An 11,035-nucleotide genomic window follows, 5' to 3' on the forward strand; every position below is an offset into this window, starting at 1 on the left:
CATAGTGATGCTTCCTAAGGCCCACTTGACTTTGCATTCCAGGATGTCTGGCTCTAGGTGAGTGATCATACCATCATGATTATCTGATTATTAAGTCTGATTATTGGGTCTGGCACATCATGATTATTAGGTCTGACACATAATAAGTATTATTTAATAATGTTCAGTGAACAAATTAAAGAATGATGTCTGTGGTTCAGTAGGATACACAGAGACAGTGGGAAGTGAGAAAGAAAGGGATATATACTGGAGATGCTTTCTTTATACATACCAGAATAGATGTAGGAAGTTTCAGACAAAGCAAAATATATATGAGAATGTGTGCAACATACAACATGATTAAGGAATGGGTGTTATCAAAACCATTGGTGCACATAGTAAAAAGAGGTGGTTGGTTTTGGAAAAAAAATCAGGAAAGGTAACAGGAAATAGCATCATTTGCCATGATAAAGCATTTAGGTTGGATTTAAGGAGATCAGAGAGAGTACAGGAGTAGGGCTCTCAGAGGTAAAAAAGTATTTCTATGATTGTGTATGTGGGGACCAAGATTGTTGGTTACACTTTTTCTATGAAATAGTGAAACAGGAGATAGGAGAAGGGTCCTCCACCAATAAATAAATGTGGCAATAGCATGAGTTAGGGTGCTTGAAGAGAATAGAGAGGATTTGTTATTACTGTATTTATTATATGATTTTCATGAGTCCTCCAGAGGTGGTACTAAAAAAGTCAACCCCAAATATCTTTATCATTGTGTCTCATCATGAAGGGAGTGACACAGCTACTGCCTGACAAAGCAACATCCCAACACCCTCTCTGAACTTCAGGCTTTTATGATAATTCGCTTCAACCCTTTCACTGAATTGGAAACTGTTTCCTATAAATGATTCTCATGAGTGAACATGAATGTGCAGGTAATGGTATCTAGAATTCATTTTTTATTTATCTTAGAAAATTTCACCTAACTCCAAATGAGGATATATTTTGAAATTCATAATCTAGGGCTAAATTCTATTGACTTTAGAGTTTTAGGTTGAGAAATGAGAAATTTAGTGAATGGTATTGAATTATTTTTTCCTTTTCATTTCACAGTAAACTGCTGGTTCAACTACTTCCTTATTCCTTATATTTATTTATAGATATTGTGATTTAATGGTGAAATATCTGAAACATGTATGAATCTCAGTCAAAAAATACAACTAAGTAACAAGCTGTGGCTTCTCTTCTACAGTTTGATTTAATTTCTTACACAGAACCCCTATAATACCACTGATGGGAACCTTAACCTCCTAAACTATTAGGATTTCTTCCTTGCAATCATACTACTTCTTTCAGTTCAGTATCACACAGGTTGGGTAGTTTGTACGGGTGGAAAAAGGAAGAGGCAGGGAAGAAGCAACCGACTTTCAGTCATTTGTCCACACTTATTTTCACTAGAACAGGCATTATCCCCATCTGCCTGGTTCCTTTCAGATCTAGGGAAGCTCTGCTGTTCTGAGCCATGACTCTGGCATGATCTTTTTTTTTCCAGATCGCATATGGGGCCATTCGCCCGTGTGGCCCACAGCTGTTTTCTTGGGTCCATGGCCTTCCCAGCAGCAGTACAGTGTATACCTTGCCCTCTGCTTTGGGAACACATAGACCTCTTTATTTAACTTATCCATTCTCCTCTACCCTAATCCAGAGGTCTTTTAGTAAGGATGGTGGGAATTATTTTTTGTGTGCAATTTTATTTCAAGATAATCCATCCATCCTTTCAAATTCCTCTTGTGTTAGATGTTTTGTAAACCAAAACCCAGAAAGACTTGTGGGATGTCATACAAACAGAAAAAATGTTTTCCCACCGTGTTTTTATATATTGTAGCTATTTTTTTCTGTTAGACAACAGTGAAATTGGCAAAGTTGGGCTTTGTCATCCATAAATATCCTTTTGGTAGGGGAGGGAGAAAATCATACCAAACACCTGTGGATTCAAGGTCAGTTTTATTAACCAGTGTTTACTGCACATTTGCTGTTTGTAAGGTACTCTGCATAATACAAAGTTGAAAACAAGATTCCTGTCCTAGAGAAATTTGTACCCTAGTGAGAGAGGAAGACTGGAATATAAATAACAGTAATGCAAAACCTGAAATGATTAATCTGCCTGCATGAGTCATAAACAAAGAGCTTTGGGAGTAGTGAGAAGGCGATTAATTTTAATCGGAGTATTGGAGAGAACTTCAGACCTAGCACTGACTCATAGCCTACCAGTAAACAGAATATTAACAACTCTCTGGGCAATTTGGGGTGGGGGTGCAGAGGATTACTCACGACTACTTCAACTCCTGAACAAGCACATTTTTGTGCCTTGGAGGGTCCAGGACTTCTTGCTAAGGGAGTCTTCATACCGTCCTCACTCACTGCCAGAGCCCCCTCTCTTCCTTTATCTACTTTTCCAAAGCTCATGCGTTGCCGGGCAGTGATTCGCTTGCCTCTCTGTCTCATGGTGGTGGTGGAGGCAATGGTGTTGGTGTTTGTGAGTTCTCCACTGTGTCTGTATAATATTTCCTTTCTCTCTTTTTCACTTGAGAAATTGATTTCAAATTCTGAACTACTTTACGCTTGGCATTTTCTGACTAGCTAAACCTTGTTCTTAAGTCCCAAAGAGTCAGTAGCTTTAGGAAAGTGAAGTGATCAGTATGGCAGAAGAGAAAAGTGGGTTTTATTTTTTTTTAATGCTAAAAATTTTAAAAGCATATTAGTAAGTAAAAGAAGTCAATCTGGAAATGCTGCTTACTGTATGATTCCAACAATGTGACATTCTGGAAAAAGCAAAATTATGGAGACAGTAAAAAGATATGTGGTTGCTAGAGGTTGGGATGATGAGTGGGAAGGGATGAAAAGGCAGAACACAAAGGAATTTTAGAGCAGTGAAAATACTCTGTACAATAGTACAGTGGTGGATATAAATCATTATGCATTTGTCCAAACCCATTGAATGTATTCAATACAACACCGAGAGTAAACACTATTGTAAACCATGGACTTTGGGTGATAAGGATGTGTCAGTGTAAGTTCAGTTGTTATAAATATATCCCTCTGGTAGGGGATATTGATAGGTATGGAGTGTCTGCATTTGTGGAGCCTGGGAGCATATAGGAATTCTCTGTACTTCCTAATAGTTTTTGCTATGAACCTAAAACTGCTCTAAAAAGTTAAAGTCCTTAAAAAAACAGTGTGCATTGTCTCCTCTATCCCACCCGTTAGGAACTGCTCTTGCATTCATTTAGCCATGGAGGTGTCTTCTGACTGTACTAGTGTCATTGTTTGTCAGTGTTAGTGAGTGAAACTGTCTTTCACTTGAACAGAACTTAAGTGGTAGGTGACTCTTTCACTATCCTGCTCCATATATATATATATATATATATATATATATATTTTTTTTTTTTTTTTCTGTTTAAGATTCGCTGTATTTTTGCTTCCTGTAATAAGCATGAAGCCTTGATGTATACTTCAAAGAGATATGACACAGATAAGAAAGGGCAAAAGAAAGGAAAAAACCAATACAGGGAAATATCATTTCTGATTGCTGTGAACAATTTCAATGTTTCCTATTTGTTTCATCGTTCAAAGAAAAACTCTGATGGTATACAAGGCTTATTTAGTGCCATACAAAGTGTGTTTATGATGCTGAGAGAAGCTCATCTGTCCTGGCCAGTCACCATGGTAACCTGTAAAAGCAAAGATTATGTCTGATTAGGTTGCCCTTCTCAGGAAGAATTGACCAGAAAAAAAAAAAAATCTTTTGAAAAGTTTAAAATGGAGGGTAGGAAGATACTGGTACTATTTTGCACAGCTGCTCTCCTCCCTGCCTCTCCTAATAGGAGTGACTCAGACTATTTTCTAGAACCCTTTTCTCAGTCCCCATAGGGAGCTTCCAGTGATATCCTCCCCTTGTCAAAAATGTACCTCAGTTCAGTTCTTTGTGGTTATTGTCTTCACAGTCCATAATCAGAATTCCAGATATCTTTGTGCTTGCTTATAAAGAGATTGATGAATGTTCTTTTAAAAATAAATTAAAAAGTGAAACACAATCTGTTCTAAAGAAGCTGTAAAAGGAAGCAAAAATTCAATCGTGTTTGTTCTGATAATGATTTGGGAGGCAGGCAGGCAGCAATGAGGTAGAAGCACTGAAGAAGCCAGAGGACTACTTTATATTAGAATTATTTTTGTGAAACCTCTTAATGCTCTCTGCCTTAAAAAACTATCCTTTTAAACAAGATTGAATTTTTTCCCTAAGTTTCTGCTGCCAGTACTGTGTGTATCAATTATTCTGCTTTTCCTATTTCATTTCCTAAATAATGTAATAATCAGGTGACTTTATTGGAGGCTGACTAATGTAAAGCGGAGCATCGAGGAGAGGAAATGGTAGTTTTATTCCTACTTAACTGAGAGGGAAAATCTTATTGGACTGATAAAACGTTCTATATTGGTGGTCTTGAGAGAATTCATATAATCTGCAAAATATTTGCAAATCTTTTAGTGCTTTGTAAATCTAAACACTGACTGGTATGAAAAGTCATTCTAATGTCACTTACACTGACATAGTAAACAGTGAAGGGATCATTTATTCATACTATCGTAGGAAAAAAATATTTTTTTCTTGGCATTTGAGCAAAAGGTAAGAACTCAGAGTCATTATTTTCTCTCTCTTTATGGAAAGAAAGTAGCTTCCCCCCCTCCTGGCTATATATGATTATTATAATGAATCCTGGAGAGAAATGTGGTAATGTATATCAAAATTTAAAAAGCACGATTCCTTTGCCTAGAGATAGATTTCCACATGTACACATGGAAATGTGTGTTCCAAGATTCTTACTGAATCACAAGATAGGAAGTTACCTAAAAGTATTCTTTGGGCAGGAGGTTAAAAATGATAGTATTAGCCATGCAATGTATAGCTATTTTGCTTTTTAAAAGAGTGAGGGCTTACTATACAGACCAATAAGGAATAATCCCACAAATACACCCAAATGATGACAGAGCAAATAGGCACGTCCTAAGTGCTTTTTTTTGGGCGGGGTGGGGGGTGGGGGGGTCAGTTCCCTGGTGGCTCAGACAGTGTCTGCCTGCAGTGCAGGAACCTGGGTCCTATCCCTGCCTCAGGAAGATCCCTGGGAGAAGGAAATGGCAACACACCCCAGTACTCTTGCTTGGAAAAATCCCACGGACGAAGGAGCCTGGTAGGCTACAGTCCATGTGGTTGCAAAGAGTCGGACAAAGAGTGGTTGCAAAGAGCGACTTCACCTGTTATAAGTGTTTTTGCATATTAACTTATCTGATCCTCACTGCTACCCCCTCAAATAGGACTCCTGATAATTCCCATATTATAGATTAGTTTAACAGAGACACAAGATGTTTGGGTAGCCTGCTCAAGGTCACACATATTAACTAGTTAAAGCTAGTTAATGTCAGGATATGATCCCAGACAGTCTAACTTCAGAGTCTGTGCTATTAAATACTGACCGATACTATAGAGTAATGTTCAGAAATACATTATAATATATTGCTAGTGTGTGATAGAGGAGATGAATGCATATATTCTTATATATGCATACACAGCACACACACACGTGTAACAGCCAATACTTGTTATTTGTAGATTTGTCTTTGTTGCTATTCAGTCGCTAAGTCGTGTCTGATTCTTTGTGACCCCATGAATTGTAGCACGCCAGGCTTCCATGGGCTTCACTCTCTCGGAATTTACACAGACTCATGTCTGTTGAGTCAGGGATGCTATCTAAGCTTCTCATCCTCTGCCGCAACCTTCTACTCTTGCCCTCAGTCTTTCTCAACATCAAGGTCTTGTCTACTTGCTAAATTTATTTATAACCCCAAAATCAATACTCACAGAACTTCTTAGGTTAAACAAGACAATGCTCTGCCTTCTTGCTTCTGTTCCCATGCTGTAAACAAATGTCCCTTTTGCACTCTATATAAATGCATGGTTTTTCTCATTTTTGTGACTTTTGTTGGTGATTTTGCTGGAGAAAGGAATGGAAATCCACTTCAGTATTCTTGTCTGGGGAATCACATAGATGGAGAAGCCTGGTGGGCTACAGTCCATGCAGTCAACCACGACTGAGCAACTAACACATTGCTCTTTAAAATGACCGTAAACTGAAGTTCTGTCTAATATTCCTAAATAGAAGTATGCTGTGATGTGCTTTACAGAGAAAATATGTGTTAGATAACTTTTGTTCAGGCGTGAGTTATAGTGCTGCTGGCTGTAAGTTCAGTGTTAATGAATAGTAAGTAAGATGTCTTCAAACAGAAACACACATAAGGCAAAGTTACATATTGATCAGTTGATGACAGCCTTGTAACCAGAGGCTCACAGGAACCTAACTCTGTATTTTCCCTAGGAGTAATGATACAATAGTTGCTAAATCAATATTCACACAGACACTATGAAACAGGACTACTGTGAATAAGGAGTCAATTATATACATATTTATTGTGCATATATATGCTATGGTTTTTCCAGTGGTCATGTATGGATGTGAGAGTTGGACTGTTAAGAAAGCTGAGCACTGAAAAATTGATGCTTTTAAAGTGTGGTGTTGGGGAAGACTCTTGAGAGTCCCTTGGACTGCAAGGAGATCCAACCAGTCTATCCTAAAGGAGATCAGTCCTGGGTGTTCTTTGGAAGGACTGATGCTGAGGCTGAAACTCCAGTACTTTGGCCACCTCATGCAAAGAGTTGACTCATTGGAAAAGACCCTGATGCTGGGAGGGATTGGGGGCAGGAGGAGAAGGGGATGACAGAGAATGAGATGGCTGGATGGCATCATCGACTCGGTGGACATGAGTTTGGGTGAACTCCGGGAGGTGGTGATGGACAGGGAGGCCTGGCGTGCTGTGATTCATGGGGTCACAAAGAGTCGGACATGACTGAGCGACTGAACTGAACTGATGCTTATTTATGTCTCATGCATAGAAAAGTCTTAAGATGATAAACTGTATATAGAGGTTGTTTGATACTGGACTTTAGAAGTGGGAAAAAGACTTACCGCCTTATGGAATTTTATAGTCTATATTACTTATTGAATTATTTTTATGCATATGTTACAAAAGGAATAAAAAGGTCCCCAAAGTTCTGGATAATCTCATCTTCCTGCAAATATTTTCATAAATAATTTTGTAGGATTTTAAAATGCAAATATAATACACATGATCATATTCTAATATATCTTGCTTTTTTAAGCTTTGTGTGTTGAACTTCTTTCTAGGTCAAAACATACAGAATTACCTGTTTTTCCTTTTCCGTCTATGTCCTACCACAAACATGGTCCCATATGAAATACATACATTACAGGTTTCTGTATTTCCAGTCTGCTCTCCCACAAATGAAATTTCTGTAAGGATACAACAGCAACATTTTGAACACAAAATCATGCTGTGAGTCTGAAATTTAAAATAAGAGCAGAGAATAGGATATATCAAAAAATGAGGACACTCTCCTGAAAAGTTTTACAAATTTTTATGTTTTTACTTTGCAGCCTGAGTCAGAGAATTTTTATTTATAAAAAAAAAAAAAAGGAAGATTAAAGGCATTTTCTCTGAGTCAGTCACATACTAGGCAATCAACATATATTTTTTTGATCCTGGCACTACTGTAGGTAGATAAAATTACTCCCAATTTACTGGTAGAAAAAATAGGTTTCCCCAAATCAAACTATCCAGGTCTCTAGAAGGAAGAGAAAGGAGCCATTTTTCTATATATGCATCTTCACTTGAAAGAAGATGGATATTTTTGTCCAAATCCTAATATTTGACTTTCCTGTTTTCAGGGTATTAGGATGCTTTTTATTGCTATATTCAATTTATATATATTTTATTGTTGCTTTCAATTTATACAACATTAAATGGCAGCCAGTGCCCTCAAATACTACATAGCAGATGTAATATGATCCTTGAATACAATAATCAGACTGATGGAATCACAAATGCACAACACGCACTTGTATTAGACACTTAAATTCTAACCTTTTCAGTACATCCACCTTTCTTTACGAAACTGCTCTTCACTAGAGTTAAGATTTTGGTTTTGCTGTTAGAAAACAAGCAAATAAGCCAAACCCCAAAAAACCTTAAAATAGTGACTTTCTGCGTTAAAGAGAAAGATGCTGAAAGTTTAAAGCTACTTAAGATAATGGCTTCTAGGGCTAAGTTGAATATAACTGAAATCAAGGAATTATTCTCATGATTGTGTTTCAGTTAGGCCTGCTGGTATCTTATTAATAGATGTTAAAGTTTGAATTGTAATACCACTGATTTCCTCTAGAGGGAGAATTAAGCAAGACTAGACAAGAGTATTAAAAAGTGGATAATATAGAATGATCCTGAAGATTGCCCCTTGAAAAGAGAGAAGACATTTTGCTAGGGATAGGCAAAACCAGAGTGGTTGGTTTTATTGTGATGTATTTTCTAAGTTTAGCTGAGTCAACTTCTAAAATAAAAAGGATCATACTTTTAGTTTTCTTTTAATTTTGAATTAATAGAAAAATCTATTTGCACACACACATACACACATAATTACACCCATGTGCACACATAATTTCACCCACTTCACTCTTTATAAGTTACAACAATGTCTATATTATAAAAAAGATGTTAAATTACTTAAAATACATTTTTTAAAACTGCATTTAAGTCTAGTATTCATGAAATAAATACAAATTCATCTACTTAAATATTAAAAAGCAGAGCAGTCTGTGAAAGAAGGCTTTCTGCAAAGCAAATTACCCAGTGCTGTATAAAATGCTGCATAAAATTAAATATCAAAATGCTTCTCCCTCCTCTTTAGACAGTTTCCGTAGGATGTCAGTGTTCTGCTAAAATGATTCAATCTTTTGGAGTTTGGAGACCCATAGAAAAAGTACTGAAATAAGTGTTTATGTGCATTGTACAAGGCCTGAAATCCAGGTAGCTTCACTGTTATTACAGAATCTGAAGAAATAAACATCAAAGGGAAATGAGATCACTATCTTAAAAAAAAAAAAAGTTTTCACAAGAGAAACAATTGTGGAAGAAAATTATCCTCTTTGTGAACAATATGGTGATCAGCCTTTCCTGCTTTCTCCTGATGATGAGGTGATGTCACTGGTCAGAAGTGCTGGCCTATTTTCTGTTCTGCCTATGGTGGGTTGGATTGGATGAAAATAAACATCTTACATAACAGGCCGGCTGTGCACTTGGTTTTGGTTTGTTTTTTTTTCCCAAGAAGATTTTCGCAGCATGAATTGTGCATGTGAATTCTGTACAATTAACACTGGTGAAATTTCAGCTAAAAAATCTGTTAGGTTTATAAGCAGATTAACAAATACAGTCCCGTATGCTGCTTTTTGCTACACCTACCTCTTTTACACACACACACACACACACACACACACACACACACCATTACCACCTATATCACCATCACCACCACCACACACCACATTATCATCATCTCCCTCACCTCCACCCCTCCTGTAATCAAAACATCTTTGTACTGAGAGAAGGGAAAACAGGCAAGTTAAAATTAAAGTTAGTCTTCAAATAGTTGTAACAAAATTGAAGGTTGCAGATTAGAGTCCTTGTCTTATTCCAGTGATGCAAATCAGATCCTCCTCGGGGTGTGTTTTCTCAAAACTGAAGATGAATCAAAGATTATGAGCCTAAACAACAAGATGAATCCCTACCTTTATACTCATAAAAAGAGCAAACCCAGTAGAAAGAATTTTCCATTGTAATTTGTAACAATTTACAAAAATCTTGGAATTTTCTGTCACAAATCCTATTTGGTAAGGAGTGGTTTATGAATTTGTAAGCTTTGGCATTTAATGTGGAGGCTACTTTTGGAGTGACTGTCTTAAACTGAGCATTCAACTTGATTTTCCTAATTCCTGAAAGTACAAAAAAAATCAGAGATGCCAAAGAGCTAAAGGAAACATACTTAAACAGCCTTCGTGGGAACTTATTTGAAACTGGTAATATAATTCACAGTGGTTTATAGGGACCCTGTCAACTGATCTAGTGGCCTTAGTTTAAAAAAAAATCAGCACGTTGTCTTTGCTCAGTAAATATTTGAGTATCTATCATACAGTTAACACAGGACAAATGTTGAATAACAGGAACAGTATGGAGTTGAATTTAGACAATAAGTTTCTTTTTTTTTTTTTTAATGTAGTTCAAGAGAGGAGAAACATTTAAAGAGAAAGTAAAAGAGTAGATAATGAACTAAGATTATCTGATCCTTCCTGTCACTATTTTTCGATTATAAGTATAAACCAGTTTGAAAGAACCAAAAATGAAACTCTCTTACTCAGTGTAGGTATCAGATGTCAAATCAAGAAAGCAAGCCCCATACCTGTGTGGGAATTACTGTGTATCCATTTGGATGTGTTCACCTATGATTTGGAGCCTAGTGTGCTACAGTCCATGGGTTTGCAAAGAGTTGAACACAATTCAGCAAATGAACAACAATCTATGCTTAGAGGCTATTCTGTCTTATACAGGCTTATCTGGTGGCTCAGGCTGTAAAGGATCTACCTGAAATTCAGCAGGCCCAGGTTCAGTCCCTGGGTTGGGAAGATCCCCGGGAGTAGTGAATGGCTACCCACTCTAGTATTCTTGCCTGGAGTTCCATGGAGAGAGAAACCTGGCAAGCTACAGTCCATGGGGTTGCAGAGAGTTGGACACAGCTGAGTGACTAACACCTTTACTTACTTTTCAGTGTGTGTATACACAATATACACTAGTAATACTTGTTTGTTTGAATGGAGAATATGTAGGTATTAATAATAAGTCAACTGTGTTACTTGGGAAAGATAACTGAATTTATATTTTAAAGATTTACAATTAAATATCAACTTTGATTTTTACTGTCAATAAGATCTTAGACAATTAATTCTACTTTTCTAATCCTCAGCTTTCTCACTAAAATGTGAAGACATTGATGCTTTTCAGTTCAGTTCAGTTCAGTCGCTCAGTCGTGTCTGACTCTTTGAGACCC

This window comes from Dama dama, chromosome 3 (genome assembly GCF_033118175.1).
Source record: "Dama dama isolate Ldn47 chromosome 3, ASM3311817v1, whole genome shotgun sequence".
In the NCBI taxonomy this organism is placed as follows: domain Eukaryota; kingdom Metazoa; phylum Chordata; class Mammalia; order Artiodactyla; family Cervidae; genus Dama; species Dama dama.